The 23313-nt window shown below is 41.9% G+C and overlaps 2 long non-coding RNA genes across 2 annotated transcripts; both read left to right on the forward strand.

The window, feature by feature from the left end:
- The first annotated feature begins 386 nt into the window (after positions 1-386).
- LOC130600554 (uncharacterized) lies at positions 387-6710 on the forward strand. The gene is made up of 2 exons (XR_008972477.1): positions 387-453; positions 6477-6710. It is a non-coding gene; the product is annotated as an uncharacterized LOC130600554 (long non-coding RNA).
- A 13835-nt stretch (positions 6711-20545) lies between these two features.
- Positions 20546-21958, forward strand: LOC130600555 (uncharacterized). Its single transcript, XR_008972478.1, has 2 exons — positions 20546-20629; positions 20721-21958. It is a non-coding gene; the product is annotated as an uncharacterized LOC130600555 (long non-coding RNA).
- The last annotated feature ends 1355 nt before the right edge of the window (positions 21959-23313 follow it).

The following is a 23313-nucleotide window of genomic DNA, read 5'->3' on the forward strand; positions in this document are numbered from 1 at the left end:
GGTATCACTGTTTGTAGAGTCAGTTCTTCATCTCTAGCTTTCATCAAGGTTTACTGATAAAGGAAGCAAATTTATTTGCAAGTTATGTCTTTATATTTAAGAACAGAATATATTTCTTAGCCGTTTTTTCACTTTGCGTCTTTGCTGCAAGTCTGTACTTATTTCTTTTGAACCTAGCTTGACTCACCTGAATTCACTGGGGATCGTTAGTCTGGGTTTATAAAGAGGTTTGCCAGAGCTCAGTAAGAGCTTGCAGACTCTGATTGCCCTGGGTAGTTTCACCTGGGTTATCACTCGTGTTCTGTGCTTGCTGCTTCTGACCTGTATTTAGGCTTAGCCCTTGATATTATGGGGCTGCTGTTCTTGGCCTTATGCCTTACTTTGAGCTTGTTTGGTGCTCTGCATTGTGGCTGATCCTGGTTGTGACCATGGGAGTTGCTCAGCTCCTTCCAGGTACTGGGGGGCTGTATCTCTAGCTGGGGTGCTGTCCTGCTCTCATCCTTGGTCCTGCTTTTCTGTCCTTTGCAGAGCATCTTGCTCTGTCTCCTCCCTGGCAGGATTTGACCTTCAGTTGCTGCAACTGCTTTCTAGAGAGATTTGCTCTGAGGATTGCTCACTTGTTCTATTTTGTACAGCTGACCCAGGTCAGGGTTTAAAACCTCCTTACAGCTCTGCTGCTTTTTCACAGGTTGTGCCACAGCTGCAGTGCTCACTGTTTAGCAACAATATTCATTTTTCTACCTTTTACAATCAATTGTATTTAAAACATAGAGGAAAATGAGCTTTTTTTTTTTTTTAAGAATTTTTACTTTTTGGTGTGTTTGTTTTCTCTTTATAACAAAAGAAAGGTATGATAGTTACCAGCCACTAATTCACTGGATTAATCACTGCTTAGTCGCCTATGAAACTGCAGTTAAAATGGCACTGACTCTGAAGAGTGCCAGGCAAAGCTAGAAAGAAAAGATTGCCCATAAAGTTTCTTGGTAAAACTCATCAGGACTTGAATCATCTTTTAAAGCTAAAGTGCCTTACTAATGTGTATCCAGCAGAAAGGGGGGGGGGGGGGGGGTTAGAAAGAAGCAGAGAAAGAAAAATCTTAGCATGCTTATCCTATGCGAATGTTCTTTCAGTGTTACGGCAAACCGTCCTGTGCTGCAGGATCAAGCACACACAGGAGAGAACTGCAGCCCGGAGCAGCACTTTTTCCTCATCCCACTAGAGGGTGGGTGCAGTTTGGACAAGCGAGGCTTTGGCTGGCTGAACTCTGCCTGGCTTGGCAAGGGGCACAATGGGAGTGCGAGCTTTAATTTATCACCTAACCAGGGTGGCGGGGCTGCCAGAATTGGCAGTTGGTACGTCAGAAAATATTTAGCTTGGGGACGGATGCAAGTGTTTCCCCTCTATAATTCATGCTCTATAGTCAGAAGATGCTATAAGTATTAATAATATATAAATTGAGTGAGCCAAATGCTTTTGGTTTTAGTAGCTTGAAACAAAAGTGTCTATGCTCTTTTTCTAATTGATTTATAAGTTCCTCATGTGGTATGCTCTGTGAGGCTCACTGGCAGAGTGTTTAAAAAGTGCTTGTTTCAGAGATGGGAAAAATAGAAGACATAATAGAACAGATTGTATTTTCTTTTGATTTAATATTTGCAAAATCAATCATTCTGTGACCAAACAAGACAGGCAAATAAAACAGTACCCTGATCATAATCTCCACTTTAGCAATGAAACACAGCTTGTACTTTAAATATCAATGGTTTAGAGAGAATATGATTCATTGTATAGCTGTCAGTGCCATTGGAACCAACTTTGCTGAACTTTAGTTCAGATGCAACAGGCCAAAACATATTGTCTCATTTGTATTTTTCACCTGTTCTATTGGTTTGTTTGTAGGAGCAGAGAATGCAGTCTTGGTTTAGGGTAGAGGTAGAGCTAAATATTTTTGTAGCTGAACTATATAAAGCTTGCCTGAGAAGGTGGAATAAAGGTAGAAAAGAACAAAAGTGTACAAAGTCTGGGGGGAGAGAATCTCTCTAAAAAGTGATTGAATTGACCAACATTAATTTGATGTCTAATAAAGCAAGGAAAGAGATTAGAGCTCTGCACCAGGGAAAGGTTCAAGAGAGAATGCTATGGGACTGCTTCTTCCTCTGTTAGAACAGACATTAACATGAGAAATAATCACAATGTTGCTTTTTTGACACAAAGTTGAATTAATTTGTGAAGTCCAGTTTATTGATAAGTCAGAGCTTTGATCTTAAGAAGAGGATGTGCAGTTATATTAATCAAGCTGAAATAAAAAGGAAGAGAAAAGAAGAAAGGACAATCCTCTGACTTTGTCAGGTGCTGTCATGAAGAAATATGTCAGTCTTTCATATCTGGGATAACACAGTATAATGTTGCACAGTTGTATATAAGAGCAGCAGAGTCCTGCCCTGGGTCAAAGGCAAAATACTGCACAACTGACCCAGGTGCTTTGCAGGCTTCATATATCCATTTTTAATCTCCTGTTAAAGCATCAATGTTGGCCTCTGCAAAGAGAAGATGGATCACTGAGCCTGTTCTGGCGTGATAGTTCCTATGTTTTGTTCCATAGAAAGGGTTGTGATCAACAAAAACATTGCCAACCTAGGTCACTTGCCAGTTTATGAGCAATGGGATTGCTTTGTTGGTTTATGCAGCCCTGGTTGTTTTTGCTGTTATTGAAATGTGACATTGGCTGACAGCTCTGTGGGATCTCGCATATGGAGATCTTTGCTCCACAGGGATGGGAGAAACTGGACAAATTATAGCGGGTTTTCACATATGGGGCCAATTCATGCCTGATGAACCCCTGTGGAAGCTGTTGGCGCTGCACCAGCCAAGAGGTTGACCCGTCATATCCACTGACTCATTGTGGTGCCGTTTGTCATGATTAAAGCACTTGAAATTTTCCTCCTAATGGGGGACCATGCTGAGTTTCAGTGTGTACTGCGCTGCTGCCTGCCTGTTTCTGTTGTTGCTAGATCTTCTGGAATTGTTTGTGTTTGTTTAAAAGGAGAACAGTGAACTAAGCTGGTGGTTGAAACAGCACATGAGGTTTAGTTGGATTATAAAAACATTTGACATTCTTTGTCACCTTCTTAAATGTGTGATGTGAATGCGTATGGGAGCTGGCAGTGTGGCTAAAGAGGAATCGGATGACAGGAATGAGACCAGAATGGTGAGAAGCAGAAGAGATGTGAACATAAAAATGATTTTTTTTCTAGGATGGTTTCAATCCATCCTTCATCCAATAGGCTTGCAAGCAGACAGTACTGCTGAAGCAGTGATAAACATGTCTGCAGAAGATGGTATCCTAAGGTGATGACCAGAGATGAAGGGGAAATGAATTTCCAGATCTTTCAATTGTGTTCAAAGATCTGTATGTGAGAAAAGGTGGGGAAAATTTCACCCACAGTCTGTAGTGCTGTACCTGTGTTAGTCATGGTTCAATGTGGCCTGGTGTATTTGATAGGCTGTATTTGCAGTATATTAGAGAAGCTGACGAGGACATAAATGTGAAGATACAACTGCTGTACTGTTTTCATAACAATTTATGGCCATGGGTTAGAAAGCAAAGAAGCAAAGATGTTGGTATGAGTGATTTAGTAAAACCAAGTTCAAGTCCATTGTTATAAATGGTCTCTTGGGGCATAATATGGGACTTGCTTCCACTTCTTGCAATGCGTTGTGGAGGAGGGGACTAGAAGAGGAAAAGTAAAAATCCAAGAAAATGTGTGCGGCTTGAAAAGAGTAGCAGGGCTGTAGGCTCAAGAAGAGAGCCAGAGAAGCATCATCTAAATTATTTAAGATGCTTCAGAAAGGCTGAAATGGTGAATAATGATCTGGCAACTGAAAGAGTTGTGTGGGTTTTTGGTTTGGTTGGTTTTTAGTGTTTGGTTGGATTTTTCTTGTTCTTTTTAAAAAGAACTGGTAGTAATACAGCCAACTAGGAAGGGCAGTGACAGCAGACAAGTAATGTAAGCAGTGGAAGGAGAGAGTGGTGGAGAGAACTGGAGACACCTTCCTTTGGAGGTAGTGGGGGCATGCAAAGTAATGACTTCTATCACTCATTTTACTGCATTTCTGAGCACTGGTTTTACATGTTGCTAACTTTGGGCAGTGGAAACAACAGATTACAAAGAAGGAGGAGGAAGCAAATGTGGCCCCTGGGCTTTGACCATGTCCCGCAGCCACTACCATATAGTGCTTGGCCTAAAGCAGTCTCCTCCTAGTGTTTATTAACTGGACAGGGATGAACATGAACATGTGTTAAGCAGATCACATAATCTGTCCAGTAAGACACCATGGCTGTAAGAGCATTCTTTTTTTTTTTTTTTGCAAAAGTGCTTAAATTTTAACAAACTGTGGTCAATAGCAGCCAGTTGTTCTCTCCATACACATGAGCTCACATGTAAGTTCTGCTTTAGGTCAAGTTGTTAGCACTGACACTGTGTATAAATGAGCACAGCAGGCTATAGAGAAAAACAGTTGTGATCATGCAGAGCCCTGAAGTTCCAGAATAAAACCTGATTTTCATATACTTTCTGAAAACAAGGAAAACTTGGGTGTACTATATGTGGAAGCAATCAAAGCACTGTCTAATATCAAAGACTTCTGTTTTAATGAAATTTTATTCTGCATAATTTGGAGGAGGAACTCTGACAGATGATTGCTCTTTCTTCAGAACTTGTTTGAGATAGTGGCTGGTGAGGTTTTAGTTGGAATTGGAAGGAGATGTGAGGGTGAGCCAGGGATGACATACACGTGGTGTTGGTCATGTCTGTAGATGGACCGTGAGAAAAGTGAGGAGTCAGGAAAGACAGGGTGGACACGGCTGTGAGATGCAGATGAAAAGGAGGATGCAGAGATTATAACAGGCTAGAATTGAGGGTAAGGAAGGTTCAGAGTCAAAGGGTGTAGGTCAGTGTTAGAGACGGTCAGGAGGTTGAAGATGGAAGGTGAAGCCGATTGATATTGAGCAGTTCAGTGTTAAAAGAGCTAGCAGAACTCAAGGAAGAAGGGCTTTATGTTTCATTTTGTCCTTGTCTTGTGGTCTGGAGTCTTGAACCCTGTTTCACACCCCTTCAACTGAGCACAGCCTTTCCCAAGCACTCATAGACTGGGGCACTGCTTGGGCTGGAGCACTCCAGCCCTAAACAAGCAGAAAATTCAGCCCCCCAACCGGCTCTGACAGTACTGTTCCTTCCAAAGGCTGACATCATTCCTGGAAAGCCACATTCCTGATGTTACACCTAGGGATGGATTTAGCTACTGTATTTGAGACTGTGTGTCCTCAATGTATAAACTGGGCATGTTAAAAACTAGTAATAAAATAACCCCCCCCAGGCAACAAAACACAACCCCCTGACCGAAAAAAAAAAAGCCCTATCTTATTGCCTTCCATATCTTGCTTCTGCCTGCAGAATCTCTAGGCAATCTTCTCTCAGTCTGGAGGTAGCTTTGGCTTCACAGTATGGTTTTTGAAGGGCCACCTCCATCAGCTACTATGTGTTAGAGCTGTAAAAATAAGAAAAATAATAATTTTACTCCCTGGAAACCAAATCAAACCACAGTACAGATCTGACGGCTCTCCAAGCAACTGAAAACAATCAGTCATAAAATGCTTTTAAATCAACAAATAGGGAACCAAAGAAATATCAACTGAGATTAATCACTATCAATTGTTCCAAGGTTTTATAACAAAGGGTCAGGAGGAGGAATTAGTCTTGCAGACTTTACACCCTTTCTTCTTTTTTATCCAAAGCAGTTATCCAAGTCAGTAAAAATGAGGTAATTATATTGCAAAATTCTTTGGATGAGAATGAGACTTGGTTCTAAAATCTGAAGCTACATTTACCCACAGCAGAAAATTGCTGGAAATCAGGAGAATAGCAGCTTGCATGTTTATTTTTCCTAGAAGAAAACAATTGACTCTTCAGAACTCATTTTGGAGTGACTGAAAACAGATGGCAATGGAGATGATTTGCAACCCAGAAGCATCAGGGTGGTTATGGATTCCTGGGAGCTTGTGTCTTGTTTGCTTGCCTCAGGCTTAAACAAATATGAACTGGACTGTGAAGCAAAAGAGACCTTTCAGGAGGCAGGAGTTCTCAATCTCTGATCTATTATACTGAGAGAATGGGAATGCAGCTATGTTCTTCCTCTGCTGTGATTATTAATAAGTTGTGTGCTAGGGACTGGGCAGAGCTGGCCTTGCCTTCCCCACATCCTGCAGAATTTGTATTTAAATCCTGTAGTGGGAGGAAAAAGGTGTGCAAAACTTCAAGACAGAAGCTTGAAAAAGAGGCGTCCCCACAGTTTTGTTCATGGGGGTGTTCAGCGGCAGCAGGTCTTCCTGGTAACTGTATAACAGTTATCTTGTTTTGCAGTAACTATAGCTATATATGATTGCAATGCACCAACAATGAAGAAAAATCATCTCTCTGTAGGCTGTATGCAGAAGACCTCAATGGATCTCCCAGTGTTTTTGGGGATAGCCTGCTCTCCAGGAATGCAGCAAGGAAGACAGACTTGTGATATGGAAATTGGTTGTCTTTATCAGAATAAAGCTGGCTGCAAAATGTTTGAATAAAGCACCTTTTGCTATGATGCTTTTTCAGTGTAAATACACCAAGATTTTGAAGTCTCTTTCTAAGCCAACAAACAAATGCATTAAATGGCAATGATGCTATATTTCTACTTGCCAGAACACCCAAACCAGGCTTGCTATTTTTCTATTAGCCGTTGAGGATAGTGATAGAAACTACTCATTTTTCTGTGTGTGAGCTATATAAAAAAATAAGACGTGGATACTCATTTCATTTTATGTATGAGTTTTCATAGTTCCTACATTTCTGTTACTCACTGTGTGATTTTTATCATTCTGTCAGTAGTATTGACAGAATCAGGTACTGCTTCAATTAATTGTGCAGCTAGAGGACACCCATGACAATACTTTTCTTGATCCAGGGAAGTGTGTAAGTAAATGCTTAATAAATTCATATTGTGAACAGTTGTGCTTGCTTAACAGAGGCTTCTGTATTTAAAGGCTAGCTTGTATGTCTATGCTTTGGTGGATCAAGGAGCAGGTACACGCTTTCACAATGCTGCTTCTTACAGTTAAAATGACACTGTCGGGAGATTCCAGAGCAAACTCCCATTTTCAGGTCAGACCTGTAGCACAGCAAACTGCCTGGGATCTAACGGTGGAGCTGTCACTTCTTTGTCACCTTTTTCATCCTTAGTTCTCAAGATGAAGATGGGCCAGACCTGACTGCCCATGCTGTAGTCATTTAGGCGGTTGCATCAGCGAACACTGAAAGTCTGCAAGGTTAATTAGTGTAAGGTTTGACCCCTTGCCCTCCACTTTCTCTGAAGTTACAAGTAAGCCTTCGTGCCTTTTTATTTACCTTGCATCTTATCTCTCATTGTTCTTCTCTCCCTAGGAGTTCAGTTCTCTCTTCATGGCTTCAGTCTTTATCCTTTCTCACTTCTCTTGTTGTAATGCTGAGACTGTGGAGTTCTTTTTACTGAAGAAAGGCTACAGTGAAAAGTCCCTGCAGCCCAGGTCTCAAATAACCTGATCTGAGCTTAATCCAGTTTGTTTTAGCAGGGAGTTTTATAGCGGTGTTGGGCAGCCTCAGAAAAGCAAACCCGGGCTGGCTGTCTTGTAGCATACTCCTGTCTTGTGGCATCACAGCTGGCTTGGTCCTGGCCAAGAAGGTGTTGTAGGAGAAGGTATTTAAATGAACTAAAATGGATGGATACCCTGTAGAGAAAGGGCCTGGCAGCAGAGGAAGGAGCTAGGACTGGGCAATTAGAGGCAGAGCCATGTGTGTATGACTTCAAGGGTACTGAGGGGGTGGGTGGTTCCTGTGCAAGTCACTGTCTTTGGAGGTTTCTTCCTACCTTCATTCTTACTAGTGCCATGTCTTAAGAGGGCTTCTTCTGGCCCCTGTATAAGGTAGCTGCTTCTTTCTGCTCTCCTCTCAGGGTCTGAAAGAACGTGACGGTTGTTGGCATCAGCTGGAAGTATTGATGGGTTGCTGAGGTGGATTTATAAGATAGCCTTTCTACAGAGAATTTTTTTTTAATAAATCGTGCCAAACTAGTCCTTGGTTCTTGCCAGTGTGTATGTTTCTTCCCTGCACAAACACTGCAAGAAGGATGCAGCAGAGCAATGAGTCCATGTGACATCTTTGTGGTGGATGGGACAGGTCTGTCCCTGTAGTCATTAGTAATGCTGAAGTTGGCAGGGTACTTCAAGGAGTGTCAGCACTCTGCTGCCTTCCCCTGTGGGATTCTGAAAGATATGTTCTTCACTTCTGCTTTTTTTCAGGTTTTTGGGCATTTAGGTGGGAGTGGATGCTGAAGAAATAGAGGAGGTGGTACATAACTGCAAGTTGCCTGTATCCTGATAGCACCAGAAACCACAGCTTCTTCTAAGTCTGTTGACCCAGACACTGTTCTATAAACAGTCTGGACTTGTGGTAGTGGTGGAAGTGTGCATCCATAATGCAGTTGGGGCCCATCTCTCAGCAAATAGTTCTTCAGGTGCTTGCTACCTTAGAAATGTGGCTAGAGTGCTTTGGATGTGAGAAGTAAAGTACTTGTTTACAAAGCCTTGCAAAGGAATGAAATGGTGTTCCTTACGTTAATGTTCCATTTAATAATAGCTGTCAGGCCTTCTAGGTAGACCATTTCAAGGCATTAATTGAACTTCTGGGGTGATCAAGGTCATTAACCTTTGACTGTAGCCCGCACTAGAGGCAAATTAATCATTTAAGCGTTCTCCCCAGCGTGCCTTATTGCTTAAGAACACTGCAGGAATGTAGTATATCACCAGATAAATCATTCACCATGATATCATCAGAACTGCTGTTTTGCCATTTAATTCTAGTGGGGTACAGAATGTTTCAGACCATGGCAATTAGCATTTGCATGTACTGGAAAACCTGGTTAAGTGATGTACATGCATTTTGCACTAAAAAGTGAGGAGGGAGAGCAACAGAAGCAGTGAGGTGCATGTTGGCAGGTAGCTGCATCCTTCCCCTGGGCAGGTGCCTTAGCTATGTGGTAGTTTACTCTTATCTCTGTTGATCTGGACCATCTGTCAGGTCTTTGTCATTAGCATGCTAGAGGCATGGGGTTTGTGACATAACGATGTGTTATAGTGGAGGGTACTGGGATGTAGCTGTGCACGTATCCAGAAAATCCAAAAGTATCCAGAAAAAACAATAGAAGCAGTTTAGAAATCTGTATTAGAAAGTTTATTTTTCCCCTGTGCTTCCCCTGCTGTCTGGGGAAGTTCTCTGGGAGGTGTTAGTTTTGTGTATTTTTAGAAGTGACTTTAAGCTGAAAATGTTAGTCTGTTTGCTAGCTTGGAGCAAAGCTGACAGTCTTTCCTGGGGTAAAAGTCATCCTGACTGTTACGAGAGTGGTCTGAGATGACAGTGTTCATAATTTCCTTGCTGGTACTTTCTAGACTGCTGTAATGAGCTATAGCTGGTGAAAGTACCATGAAAATGAAATATATATATATGTGTGTATACGTATATATAAAAGCATTGACAACTCAATGGTGCCACACAGTTAAACAAAAAGACTGTCCTAAACCCTGCTCTCTCACTCCTTTTGGTCCCCTAATTCCTGTTCTAAGATGGGGGCTTTCTTTCCTCTCCACCTGGCTCCTCTGGGCACCCCCTTGTCCTTCCCTCATGCTGGCTGAACACTGAACTCCCTGCTCAGCTATCCCAGCAGTAGCAATTTGGAGGTTTTCAGACTACGGCATCCCAGCACAATTTTGGGTCTTTCAGGGCTGAAATGCATGTGGAGACTGTTCTGGGAAGGAAAGGGCTCTCTTTGTCCAGAGGCAGAGACAAGTCCTCATCATTGATGCCTGTGATTCCAGGAAGCAGCTTTGTGCAAAAAGCTGCCTCTCCTGCCTGGAGGGTGACCGCACATGAGTGGTAGCCCCCAATTACCAGTCATAGTTCCCAATGAGGGGGACTTCGGTACTGAAGATAATAAGAACAGAATATTCTGTGTCTGTCTGTGTCAATGTGACCTTAGAGCAATAGGACCAGAGGGTGGAGTTTCCAAATTATGTGGCCAGTGGCTACAGTCCTGAAGGAATTCAAAAACCTCCAGTGTGCCTATGAGCAAATTGAGGAGTAATGTGTAGCTACTGGCTTCATTCTAGGACACTGTAGTCCCTAAGTCTAGCCTAAACTAATTTCCAGAGCAATGAAAGAGCAGAGATGAGTTTGAGGGAGCGCAAAAGAACATGAGCTCACCCTGGAGGTCTTAAGCTGCCAAGGTTTTCCTGAAAAGGGAGACGATTTCATGCAGACAGAATACAAGGACTCAAATGTCCCCAATAGGAAAATTTTTATTAAAAAAACCAAACCCAGACATGCACTTTCTTATTAATGTGAAAATTCGTCTGTTGTTTATGAAATCAACTCTTTGAGGGAGGTAGTCGGGGGGGGGGGGGGGGGGGGGGAGATGGAGGCAAGAAAAGAAGCTGTTTGTTAGCAAAATTAAATCCAGACAAATATTTATAGCTACTTTCAAGTGGCTTGTTCTAACATGAGTCGACTATCCTTAATACCTTCCCTTTAGCACCATTAAGCATCTCGCTGGCGCTCAGAACAAATTTATGAATGTCTTATAAAAGTCAACAAGCCACAGGAAAAAAATAAATAAAAAAGAGCCTTATGCAAACAGTGCTTCATCGCAAGAACTCAAACAAAGAAGGTCAGATTCATCATTTACTCACAGAGAGGGAAAGCCAAGAAGACTGATGAAAGATGACACAAGACCTGGCTGACTTTAAATCTCCACCTAATAGAAGTAGGTGCTGCCAGGGTGGCCACAATTTTTGCAAGCTGCTTCCCTTCCTTCTGCCACATCTCACACGTGCTGGTAGTTGCTATTCTTCATCACAGCATTGTTTTTTTGGGTAAATGTGGAGATAGGGGTGAACTGCAGGAATCTGATTTGCGGAGTCCCTTTAGGGGGTAAACCCCTGTCCAGTGGAGTGTGCAGGTCTATGGGTTTAATAGAATCAGGTGAAGGTAATTTGTATTGTTGGAGCCTGTCCATTAAACAGATGGATAAGTATAAGCATGGGGGAGTTGATGCTAAATCAGGTGACCAAATGTGACTACTTGGGATGGGAGGTGAGTGTGACCTAAGGTAATATTCCTGTTGGTTTAGACTGTAGTGTAACTTCCTCAGCTGCTTTTCAAGAGTTGCTATAAAGGGGTTTTGATAGTTGCTGGTGCTCTGTTGTGTTTAAGTACTGTGATATACAAAACAGCAATTCATTAGGAACTTGATGAAGTCAATGAGTCTTTTTATTAATCCTAGAAAGCTCCAAAGCCAGAAAGGTAATTTCACCATGAATTATGTCATTTTTCTCAGTAACAGTTACATGGTGAAGGAGGGAGGATGTCTGCATGGAGGATCTCTAGAGGTTAAAGCTGGGCTGATCGGGGCTGTAGCAGGAGAAGGGATCTCATCCAAGGCAGTGAAGTTCAGCTCAGAACCTTAGTGGAAGCCAAGTCATCCGTCGTACTGAGGAGACATTTGTGACTGGTTTCAGGTATGGAGCATGAGGGTAACTCTGGCTTTAGGGAAATGTTAAAACCAGTGAAGAGATGGGGACTATGGAAGGGGTATGCTTTGAAGCATGAGAAATGGGGAAGAAGGTTAGACTGCTCCATGGTGGGTTGATAAGCCTGGTTTAAACCTGGGACTGGAGGAGGTTTTGGCAAAACAGCACATAGCTGAGTTTTGGCAAAACAGTCATTTTAACTGAAGAAAACTCCTTTCTTATAGCACGTGTGTAGTTTCTGATGAATCACTGAATTGTTCTGCTAGCTCTTAAACCTGTGCTCTCTTTTCCTTTTCCCCAGCTTTTGGAAATCTGATCAGAATTGAAACAGAGGGGGTTTGTATTCTTTTCTTCCCACAGTAGAGAAGCAGATGTGCACAGGTCATGCCACACACAGATTGCCAGTGTGATGCAAGAAGAGTCATTCTCCCCACATAGTTGCAGAAGCAAGTGTCCCATAAGGTGACCACTGTTACAGATGAGAGGCCATCTCTTTAGCCTTCAAGGCTGTGAAGTACTTTGAAACTGTGTAAATGCAGACCTCCATTACTACTTGTGATGTTTCTGTGTTTGAAGTTACCTGGCAAAAGGATCCCTACCATCACACATCTCTTTGCTCTTGCCTGGGGATTTTGCAGCTGATGTTAAGCAGAGAAGATGGCCCTAAGGTCCTTCCTGCCAGGATCTTGGAGTCTGAGCTGCAGGGATGATGGAACTATGGCAATCTGAGCTCTGTATGCCTCAGGTTATGGCTGTGGCATATCAAGTTATCAACACCCTGCAGCCCCACAGTGGATATGCAGAGAGTGGGTTGGCCTGTTTCCCTCCTCCTGTGCAATGTATGCTTAATTGCTCTTGCTGGTGCTATCCCTGTCATTGCTCTCCTGCAGGGGTTACTGAGAAGCTCTGTCACCAAACAGACTAGTCCTTGTTAGGACTTAATGCTGCCTTCAAGTGCAGGTCACTCAAACCTCAGCGGGAGTGGGGGACAACTTACATGTGTCTATTCTAGCTCATGGAGTATAATATCCCCGAGGAAAGGAAGCTATTGCGGGCCATTGGTCGTTTTAACCTTGTAACACATTTTTAAGCAAAACTGGAAGATCTATGCCCGTGAAGGAGCCTGCAAAGTTCAAGTGAAGGGGAGTGGAAAACGCAACACTCAAACTTTTCATAATTCACACAGAAAAGAACTAAGGAGGGTGAGGGGTGAAATCAAGTGAGGGATGATGAAAGAGCCTCATGGTTTTGAACAGTTTTTTCTAGGGTTAAAGTCTGCCTGCTGCAGAGTTAGACTTTCTCCTGCTCTGAAACCATGTAAAGTTAAACAGTTCAGGAGTATTTGCTGCTGTAAACTGTTATCCAGAGTCTCAGTGCTTTTGGCTGCTTATGGTTTATCTCTCATGAGTGCCTTTTCCTTCAATATTTAAGATCATTTTCTGCTTTATGGCATGACACAAACTGATAACAAAACCCTCAATAGTTACTGTAACCACTTACTTTCTTTCAAACATTTTGTCTTGCCGAATTATTGAGTCAGCTGTAATGACCTTGATATAAACATGTACTTTTGAACTTACCTGAGGATCAAAGGCAAAGCGATGTTAAATGGAGGCTGGAATCTGGAAATGATCCATGTGTAGTTGGCATCAGTCTTCCATCTTTTCTCATTCATTTTTTGTGATGTGGAGCCTGGAGTGAATTTGCTAAGTTCAAAGGTAAGAAAAATAATTTTCATAAATGCCAGTGCTGCAACCATTGTGGTGTTTGAGTCAATCTGCCTTGTTTCTTGCTTTAGCCTGATCATCATCAATATAAATCACGTACAAATGGCACAGAAAAAAAACCCAGCAACCCAGCACCAACCCTACATTATTTTCTGATGGCTCTTTTGCTTGGATTCTCTGACTGGTCTAAAATGCCAGCCAGGAAAAGTAGTAGCACTTAACTGCAGGTTAAGGTATTTGAGAGAGAATGTGTCATTTGTCTGCAGTAATTCTCTCCTTTAAGAAATAAAGAAAATGGGAGTTCAACATCGCTAGGCTGTGTTTATGATTATTTTTTTTTTACTATTATTGACTGAGACAAATGGATCAGCTGTTTATCATTGCTAAAAAAAGCAGCCAAAACTGTACTTAACAGTAAAGTTAGAAATTTACGGTTCTGATCTGAAGAAATGAGGGATGAGTTGTGCTGGCAACACAGTTTTTCTGACTTCTGGCACTGGAATTGAGAGGAGGTTTTGTAATCTTAAAATTGACATTTAGCTTTGCTTAAGGTGACTTAAAATTCTAAAAACAAATGCTTTGGAAATCTTGCATGTTTCTGTGTGATCCTGCAGAGAAATAGAAGTCCTTTTCAGAACTGGCCTCTGATTTCATGGACCTCCCTTTTTAAATGCTTAACCTGAAGTATGTGAGCTGACATTGAGAGCATCGACAGCTTCACTTGGCTTTAGCTGGAAAAGAAAAGGTGGCTATTTGGGAAAACCAGGCCTCCTTCGTCCTGTAGGTTAGACATTAAAAACAAGGAGACATTTAAGCAGCCTATCTGACATACTCACTTGTGTTCTGAGGGTAGGTTGAGCTGAAACAACTGTAATAACCCGGTTTCCTGGTTCTCCTAAGCTCTGTCTTGTAGCCTGCTCTTCCCTGTTGGTAGGGGGTAAGAACAGAAGGCTATGTGGGGTCAAGGACAAGAGTGGTTTTCTCCTTAAAAAGAAAACCAGTTGTTTCCCTCAGCCCCCCTCACACCCCCCTGGATGTTGAAATTGATAAAATCCCTGCTGTAGCTATCACATCTTCTTTATAGATCTGTTGGGTTTCCAGTGAGTAAATATCTATAAACATTAAATATTTAAGAAGTTAATTTTCCAGGCTCTTGGTGACATTAAACGGTAGATAGGTTTTTATGGAAACCCGGCTCTCCAACAGCTGTAAATCCCTAACAGTAACACCAAAAAATATTGCTTTTTTTTTTTTTTTCCAGCCACCCAGTCTTTAAAATATTAACAGTGTTTTTTAAGTTTTACTTTTACCAGCAGTCACTTTTCCAGCTGTTGAGCTGACCAACACTTGCATTTCTCTTCACTTCCAGCCCATCAGACTTTTGTACATTTTTATTTTAGTTTTTAACAAGGAGGAAGCTGTGTTGACTTCTTGGTCTTATTCTTAAAATTATATTTCTGAATGCATTTAAATGAGGCTTGTCACTGGTGCCTGAACTGCACAGAAGTCCTCTCTGTCCTGCAGAGTAACGTTTTACAGGCATAAATATGGAAAAGAGGCTGCTGCCATTGTGACATAGCAACAAAATACTACATATTTATTTGTACACTCCAGCTCAGTTCTGACATCAGACCTTACTCTGCACTGGTGCCACTAAATCTTCTTGGGACATTGCAGTCGTGCACTGTGGCATGACGCTGGGACAGAAAAGGCTCCCAGTAACTTTCCACTTGCCTCATGGAGACCCTCTGCTCACAAGAAACTCCTTCCTGAAGAGGTTCTCCACTCCTGACTGATATTCTGTGCCATTTACTTCTTCTTTTTTCCCCTTCTCCATTTGCCAGGAAAGTCAACGTGTCAGTGGGCTGGATGTAGGTCAGACTAGGGGAAAAGGACATTTCCAGGACTTTCTCCTAAGGTCTCTTTCGACTTGTTAGACCCACTGCAAGGAACAGTTTTTCTCTACATACTTCTTGGTGGAGAGAACTGCCTGATACTGAAGGTGGGTGGATGGGAAAAGCCTTGAGAGTGGCCAGGGTCCTGAGAGCTCATGATGGAGGGAAATTGTGCATTGACTGTGCCTTGAGAGGTCCAAATACATTCAAACTGGGTCTTGCACTGATGTGTGATTTGGAACAGCCACCAAGACCTTTGCAGCCATTGGTAGTGCTAAAGGGATTAGAGGGGGCTTGAAGAAGTGAAGGAAGATTCAAGATGGTGTTGAAGTTCAGGCATTGTTTTGTGTTCCCCAGTGTTTGGCTACAGCTAGCTCTGCAGCCCTAATGGTCCTGTCATCTGCTTGTGAACATTTTACAGATCTTTCTTCATTTGTTGTACAAAAACAATTAGCAAAGAGCATCAATGAAATCAGTCATAAGAGCTCAACATGAGCAACAGCTGAAGAGATTGCTAGGGGCAGATGAGGAAACTGATGTCTGTACTTTTGCTAGTAATTTTGGTCTGCTCTAGTTTATAAAAGGAGGTGTATCAGGGAAGTTGCACAATCTGGAACTTGAATGGAAAATAAAGAGGATTCACAGAAACAGATAATTCTCCTAAGGGAAAAATAAACTCCCAAGAAAGTGAATGGCTCAGTATTTTAACGCAGGTTACCAGCAAATGAGAATTTAACAGAACTGGCTGCGTATGGCCTTTCTTTCTGTTGTGCAGCTCAGGGTTTAGAACATCCATCTACCAGTCATGGCCAGTATGTTTTTGTGTAGTGGGACAACGTGCCTTTATCCCTTCACTAGAAAGTGGTTGGGTTTAGGTTGGATTTGGTGGGTTGTACTGATTGTATCTGACTTGACCTCAGCCTTTTTGCTAAGAAAGTATCTTCTACCTTGTCTGAGGGGATGAAACAGTGCACTAAGACAATCACAGGCAAGCGACACAAGCCACAGTACGACACATTCCTGCTTGGTGCATTTCAGCTTGCAGTTATTGTAGAGTAGGTTTAAAGTATGTTGACATTCACTGGTTTGTATCTGGGTTACCTTTCTCTTTCCGTCTCCTTTAAGTTGGCAGCGGGTTCTTAGGCAGCACTCCCAAATTTCTTGGAGGAGGCCATTCTTCACACCCTCTGATGCTGAATACTTCGGGACCACAGTTCTGCATATTCTCACTGTCGTCTAAAGACTGATGTGGGACAAGATCCTGCTCTCCTTTGTTTAGTTGTTCTAAAGATTGGGCCTTTCACTTGGACTGCTGCCCAAGTATTTTTACAAGTCCAGACTTTCATTCTGCCCTTGAGAGCTGCTAGGGTTTTTTCTCAGGAGTTTGTTTATATATGTCTCTCTCCAGCCTGGCTTTTGGGGGGAAGGGAGAAATACACAAGAAGAGCTAAAGGATCTTGATACACATGATAATTTGTTATTAGTTGTAAATGAAAAAATCAGGTGCTCACCTTGGCCTAATGTCTGAGGTGTGTTTAACCAAAGGACAGATAGCTGACAATCAAAGTTCTTGTACAACAAAGAGGGAACATCAATCACAGTTTCATTCACGATTATTTCTTTCCCCTGCCTCAGTAGAACTGTGTTGGCATTAAACCTAATCTGCCCATCAAAGCCAATCCTATCACAAGGCCACTCCTTTCATCGCTGCTGTGAGGCAGGGTTGGATCAGACAAGGTGAAATTGCTGGTCTATCCACCACTACCCAGAGCTCATGTTCCAGATGGGCATATGGTTTGATTTGCCTCCCTGCCCTCCCGTCCCTGTGGCAACATCATTTTCCCTTGAGCCAGGGAGCAGATTTGCAAGCTTTGCACCTACTAGTGGTGAATGGAACGGCTCAATTATGTTGTGAACCCAGTCAGGAGGCAGTTTGGCTCCTGCCTTTTTTATGTAGTTGGTCAAAGATACCTACTGTCATGTTCTGCCAGTTTCCATTAGACCCAGGCAGGAGCTGCTTTAGGTTTCTTAGCCCTTCAAAGCTCTTCCTAGAAGTCATGCCGTATCCCAGGAACTGCTGTGATTTAGCTGCTGTGGACGCAACAGTCATGGAAATAACACAAATCAAAGAGGCAGTTTAGAAGAAGCTGCTAAATTTTGGGTTTCCAGGTCCATCAGCTTCAAAATGCCCTTTCAGGAGAGATGTATTGCTGTTTTTATTTCTAATAAGATTTTTGTTGTCTTCCCCTTTTCCCTAAAATGGCAGATGTATAAGGTGTTATGTTACCCAGTTGTAACGAGATTGCTGCGTCCACTGTCCTCCTGAAGAGAGATATAACTAGATGCATAGGCAGAACTGCCAATAGAATTGCCCTGTATAGGGGGCAAATACAGTTCTGCAAGTTGATGTCATTATTACTACTACATCATATTTGTATTTCATGTATTATTTGCAAAATGCAGCTTGTTCCCATTTGAGACTGCAGTTTAAGTATTTTGTGTTGATGTCTGATTTGCAGTGAAACTGGAGTGTCCTTTCACTGAACTTGAATCATGCAGGTGAAGGAGAGTAAACATAGGAACAAATTGTAACCTGGTTTTGTAGACATATTCCAACATTATTTGTGCATCTGATTCTGTGTCAGGTTTTGGGATTCTATGCTCTGTGTTACATACCTTCCCGGATATGTAATCATATGTAATCACAATGGAGTGATTTTTACATGCCATCATTTCAATTCCATGGTCTCCTTCAGGAATGACGCCTGTAAACTGTTGTAAATGTATGTCTGAAAATGTAAGCATGAGGATTCAAGGAGAGATTCATGGTAGTTAAACTGTCTGACAAGCAGCTCTTGAAGACTACCAGGCATTCAGGATTCTCTTTTGCTGCTGAAGTTGGGCAGTAGTCTCAGAAATGAGGAAGAAGTGTGAATGTGAACTTGAGGACTGTGATGAACCCAAATGAAAGCTTTGCAGGTAGACAGTAAGAAGCAAGACTAGTTTTTTTCTAATTTATTTATTTATTATGTTTAGGGACTGTCCAAGGCACAAATAGAGGATGAATTCCACCTCTGCTAAGTCCCCAGAATGGAGCAAAGACAATCTGGATGGATCTAAGGTAACTTATATTTCCATAACTAAAACAGTTAGTGAAATTGTTTCAGTAGTGAAATTCTTGATGCCACAAATGAAAGGACATATGCCAATAAGTCACATTATTTCAGCCTTAAAGAATAGGACAAATAAGTTAAGTTTGAGCCCTGCCTCTTGCCTTACCTGTGCCCATATCTCTTCTGCTGTACTGGTTCTCATGGCAATGGAGTGCTTCCAGCCACGCGCCAATCACTTGTGCCCTAACTTTGCCTACCTAATGTGCTGGGCATGTGCTTTGACTACTACATAGTAGCATTGACTGGATTTCTGCAACTTTGCTATTATGGTCATACTGTGCAGAATACTAGTCTAACTGGATGGAACTGGGTTGGACTGTCTTGGAGAATGGGGTTTCTTTAATTTGTCTGAGAATTTGCTTAGTTTGTCTGTGTGAACAATTCTAAACCTTCACAATGACAGTGTGGCCATATACTGAAGAATTTAAGCAGTGTTTTTGCAATGACTTGCAATCTTTAGTCCTTGAGTCTGTGGGACAGGAAAGAGAAAGAGCTGTACTGTGTCATCTCAGAAGTAGTCCTCTTGCTTTGGTCTGATTTTGGTTATATGAGCTGTGTAAGGAGAAATCTGTAACACAGCAAGAATAGTGATGCTTCCCTTGATTATACCTTCCCGGCTTGCAGTAGTCTACAGCTGCAAAACTTTTTGAACCAGAGATTTGTTCTTCATTTCCGTTCTCTGAGGTCAGTGGCAGCTGTGGACACTCAGTAATCTCTGATGTCCAGACTACTATGTTTAAGTGTCTAAATATAGAGATAGAGGCCTATGAGCCCATGGGTACCATTGAAGCGGACTGGAAATTTCACATTTGCCTTTTTGGGGATTGAATCAGACCCTATTTCAGGTAACCAGCTTGAAAAAAATAAAATTGGATTAAGTGGCTTGTGCAAGTTGGTTGAACAAATGGGACAAATGGCTGGCAAGGCTCAGGAGCTCTGGATGCCATTCCTGTGCTCGACTGCCGAATTAAATTTGTTCTCGTGTAGAAAGAGCTCATGCTGGCAAAGCATCTTAATTGTGTCTTCTCAGAATACAGTGCTGCAGTGGTGTTTCTTGTTTGCTGTTCTTTATAGTGACGTCTGGGGAGAGCAGGAGCTCACAGGATGCTTTAGCATGACTTTTGCTTGATTAACAATATGACTGAGATTGAACCTCCATCTGTCAGTCCAGAAAAGATTCACAATTTTTAGTCCTTTTATACAGCCTGAAGTGTATATATGTATCTAGTTATGTAATTTAGTACCTCTATCTCAAATAAAAGTATTTAGGGAGTGGGAAGGCACAGAATCAACAGAATGCTGCAGTGGGAAGTAGGTATAATTTGGGGTTTTATCCTGTAAAGGCTACAGCTACTAAACTCCTTGCAGGGCAATAAGCCAGCCTAGCAGTGAGCTGTGCCACAAGTATGCACTGAGGCCCAGATCCCTTTCCCTTTGAAGGCAGGGAGAGTTAAACCATTGACTTCACTGCAGTTGGGTTAAGCCTGTAAATAGTTCATAACACTCGCATATTACAAGTTACTCTCATGGCCAGATCTAAGCATACTTGATCTCTAGAGGAATTTGACTTTGCATAGTCAGACATTCCTCATTTCTCATTAGTTAGGTAAACACATGTGCAGAGAAGTTGGGTTTGACGTCTTAACCCAGTTGCTTCATTCTGAGAGGGTGATGAAAGCTCTTTCAGAAATGGGGTGAAATACAACATTTCTGAAAAGAATTGTCTAGTTCATCTTAAATTGAACTATGGCTGTGACAGCTGAGCAGGGAAGGCTCAGACCCTGCATAGGTTAAAGTCTTTTATGATGTGAGGCTGTTGGCATCTGCTCTGCATGTCACAGAACAGAAGGACAGCAAGTGGGTTGTTCAACAGCTGGGATGGGAACTGAGGGAAATGGCAGTGAGCTGTCATCTGAGGCCTACAGCAAAGGGAATGAGAGGCTTTGAAATACTGCCTGTAATTTAGTGTGATTTGCTTTGTAGTGTATTAAGCTTACGTAAACTCCAGCTCTCTCCTTTTCTTCATCTTCTATTCCCCAGTACAATTGCATGCTTGTCCTTTCACAATGATACACAGAGACACTTCCCCATGCATTTGTCATCAAGAAAAGCTATCAGCAGGTGCACTTGGCACATCACACGCAAATGAGTGGGCTGCAATACTAGTGCTGGAGTAGCAGCCAAAAGGTGGGATGGATGCACAAAAGGGAGTATGTCAAGATCTAAGGTACTTTGTACTAAGGTACAAAGCTCACCACTTGTGCAAGCCGTTCCTCAGTTGTCACAGGGAATGATCACAAGACTCAGCACTGGGTGGTCCAGCATGGTCCCGAAGTGGGAGATGGCTTAATGCACTGGAATAGTCATCCTGTTGTGACAAGACAGGAGTGTGGCTTGGAAAAGAGAACTTGAGACCATCTTAGTTTTGTTGCTAATGCTTGCAGTTGGGTTTTATTACTCATTAAGTTGTTAGCCTGTTTTGATCTTTATTTCAACAAGGCCAAGCTGTTATATCTTAATCATATGCACTGCACTTACAGTTTGTATTCCTCTTCTAAGAACTGAATGAGTTACATCTTGTCTGGTTGATATCTCTGGGCAAATTCCATGCAGAAGGCATGGGGCAGCCACACCCAGGGCCAGAATTTTCTCGAAAACACCAGGGGTTGTTTTTTTCCAGTGTTACACACACAAATGCAAAGCACAAAACCATTTTTATTTGCAGTTCCCAAGTAGGTTTGAACCTGGACATGTGGGTAGGAAATCAATCTAAAATTAGACTTACCTAACCTGACCTTGTAATTATGCTCGATATCTAAGCATCCGTGGGAATAATCCCCAGGCCTGAAGTTATTGCCTGTTGTGAGCTGGGCTGTTTCCCTGTCTGAGGTTAGTACTGTATTGTTCTCTAAAGGGCTGGGTGAGTCACACCTTACGTGAGTAGTTTTATCTTTCTGATTAGTCTACATATGGAGAGGGCTAAAAAAAAAGGGTATACAAAAGGACAAAGACAAAACCATATCAGGAGTCCCTGCAAACTTGTGAGGCTCTCCATATGATTTCCTAGTTGAGAAATAAAGCACTTCAAACTTCTTTCATCTAAGCTACAACAGTGAAATGTTTCTACCATATGTCAGTGGTATAATCTACATAATGAACAAGATTTCACAGATGGACTGGCTGATGCAATGGACATTCTTTTCATATATTGCTTTTCACTTTTATAATTTTCTTTGGTTTCCCACAAGATGGGATGAATATTGGCAATTACTGAGCTATTACTTTCTATGTTGCATAACTAATAAAAGTGTTATAATTCAGCAAGGTGAGATTTTGTTCCAGAACAATCAGTGGCACAAAATAGCTAAAGAAAAAGAAGGCAGACGTTAAAAAGAGAAGATACCACCGCCCTTTCCCCTCCTTCAAAAAAAAAATCCCAAAGCCACTTTAGAATGTGTGTGCCCTCTTCAAACAAATAAAGAAACCCCACACATTTCATACTTTACTTTTTGACCAGTGTCATTAAGTTAATGTGTTTTTTTTTCTCCCCACAATTTATGCAATGGTACAGCTCTCCGACTGTCTTGGAACTTGTTTGTGTCTTTGGCTTCTGAAGTTTTTAAAACTTGTTTTAGGTTTTATTACAAGTGCTTTTTTAAAACTAAAGGCCTTTTAGGAATGCAGGAAAATATTTGTTTTGAAGTCCTGCTTTCACCTTCATTGCTTTCCTTGGCCAAAGCTTACCACTTATTCAAATTCACAGAGTTCTAGGCCTTCATTTTTTTTTCTGTAACCCTACTTGGTAGGTTAGAGACCAAATCCTTTCTGTATCCTCTCTCAGTCTTTCTTCAAAGATGGTTGGTGGTGAAGTGGTTTAAACTCTGCTTCAAACTAGCCTCCCAGTTATTGCTGGATCAGAGAGGTGAAGTCAGAAAGGTTGAATTTACTATGACCATGTGTCCAAGACTCAGAAAAGCTTTGTGGAAAACAAAAGTCTAGCTTGTATGAAAGAGGGCATTTTCTTTTGCAGTGTTACTGGGATGCGTCATCCCAGCCAAGAACCTGGAAGACATGAAGGTAGATGATATTGTCACAGATACTGAGGTTTTTAATTTTTTTAATGGACCAGCTGCCCTTTTGGGCAGTGTTAGGTGGAACTACAACCCACAGGTAGGTACGAAGGTGACATTTTGGTTATCCAGGAACAACAGTAATGTGCAAGAGTTCTCAGTTCTCATTAAGTATGTGTATGGGTAGAATATAAAATTTTATGTAGTGATGGTTAAAAGGAAAGATATCTCACTCTTGGAGTGAAACTCAGACATTCACCCATCCAAAGAATTTACTTAAGACCTCCCTGAACTCACACTCTCCTTTTTCTGTCTTTCATAGTTGCCTGATTGCTGGGTCTCCAGCATTTATTGTGTCTTGCAGAATATGTCTGTCATCCAGCTGAAGGTGTGATTGCTCCACCTCATGTATCCATACCAATAGTGGTGAAACGGCACTGGCAGATGCTTCATTGCCAAATATATTCACCAGGTCTTCAGCAAGCATACTGAACCTGAGCTGAAACTCCTACTGCTGTTAGCCATAGTTCTATGCCAACTAGATCAGCTATCGATAACACTACCTTGGGGGTGTCTAAAAGAGCGTAGCTAGTACTTGGAATTGTATTATAAATGCATCTTCAGAAGTTCCTGTAGCTAGGATCAAAGCAGTACTGCTTTGAGTAATAGGCACGTATGGAGATCTTCCTCAAAGATTGTATGCAACCTCCCAGAGAGATATTTTTTGTGGATTTAGATGGAATGGCAGTGCCTCAGCTTAAAGCTGAAGCCGTTCATAGCGGTTTCTCTTCCATCTTTCTT

The sequence above is a fragment of the Pezoporus wallicus genome, unplaced genomic scaffold (genome assembly GCF_028554395.1).
Source record: "Pezoporus wallicus isolate ANWC-B61680 ecotype Strahan unplaced genomic scaffold, APGP_CSIRO_Pwel_v1 contig_6354, whole genome shotgun sequence".
NCBI lineage: Eukaryota > Metazoa > Chordata > Aves > Psittaciformes > Psittacidae > Pezoporus > Pezoporus wallicus.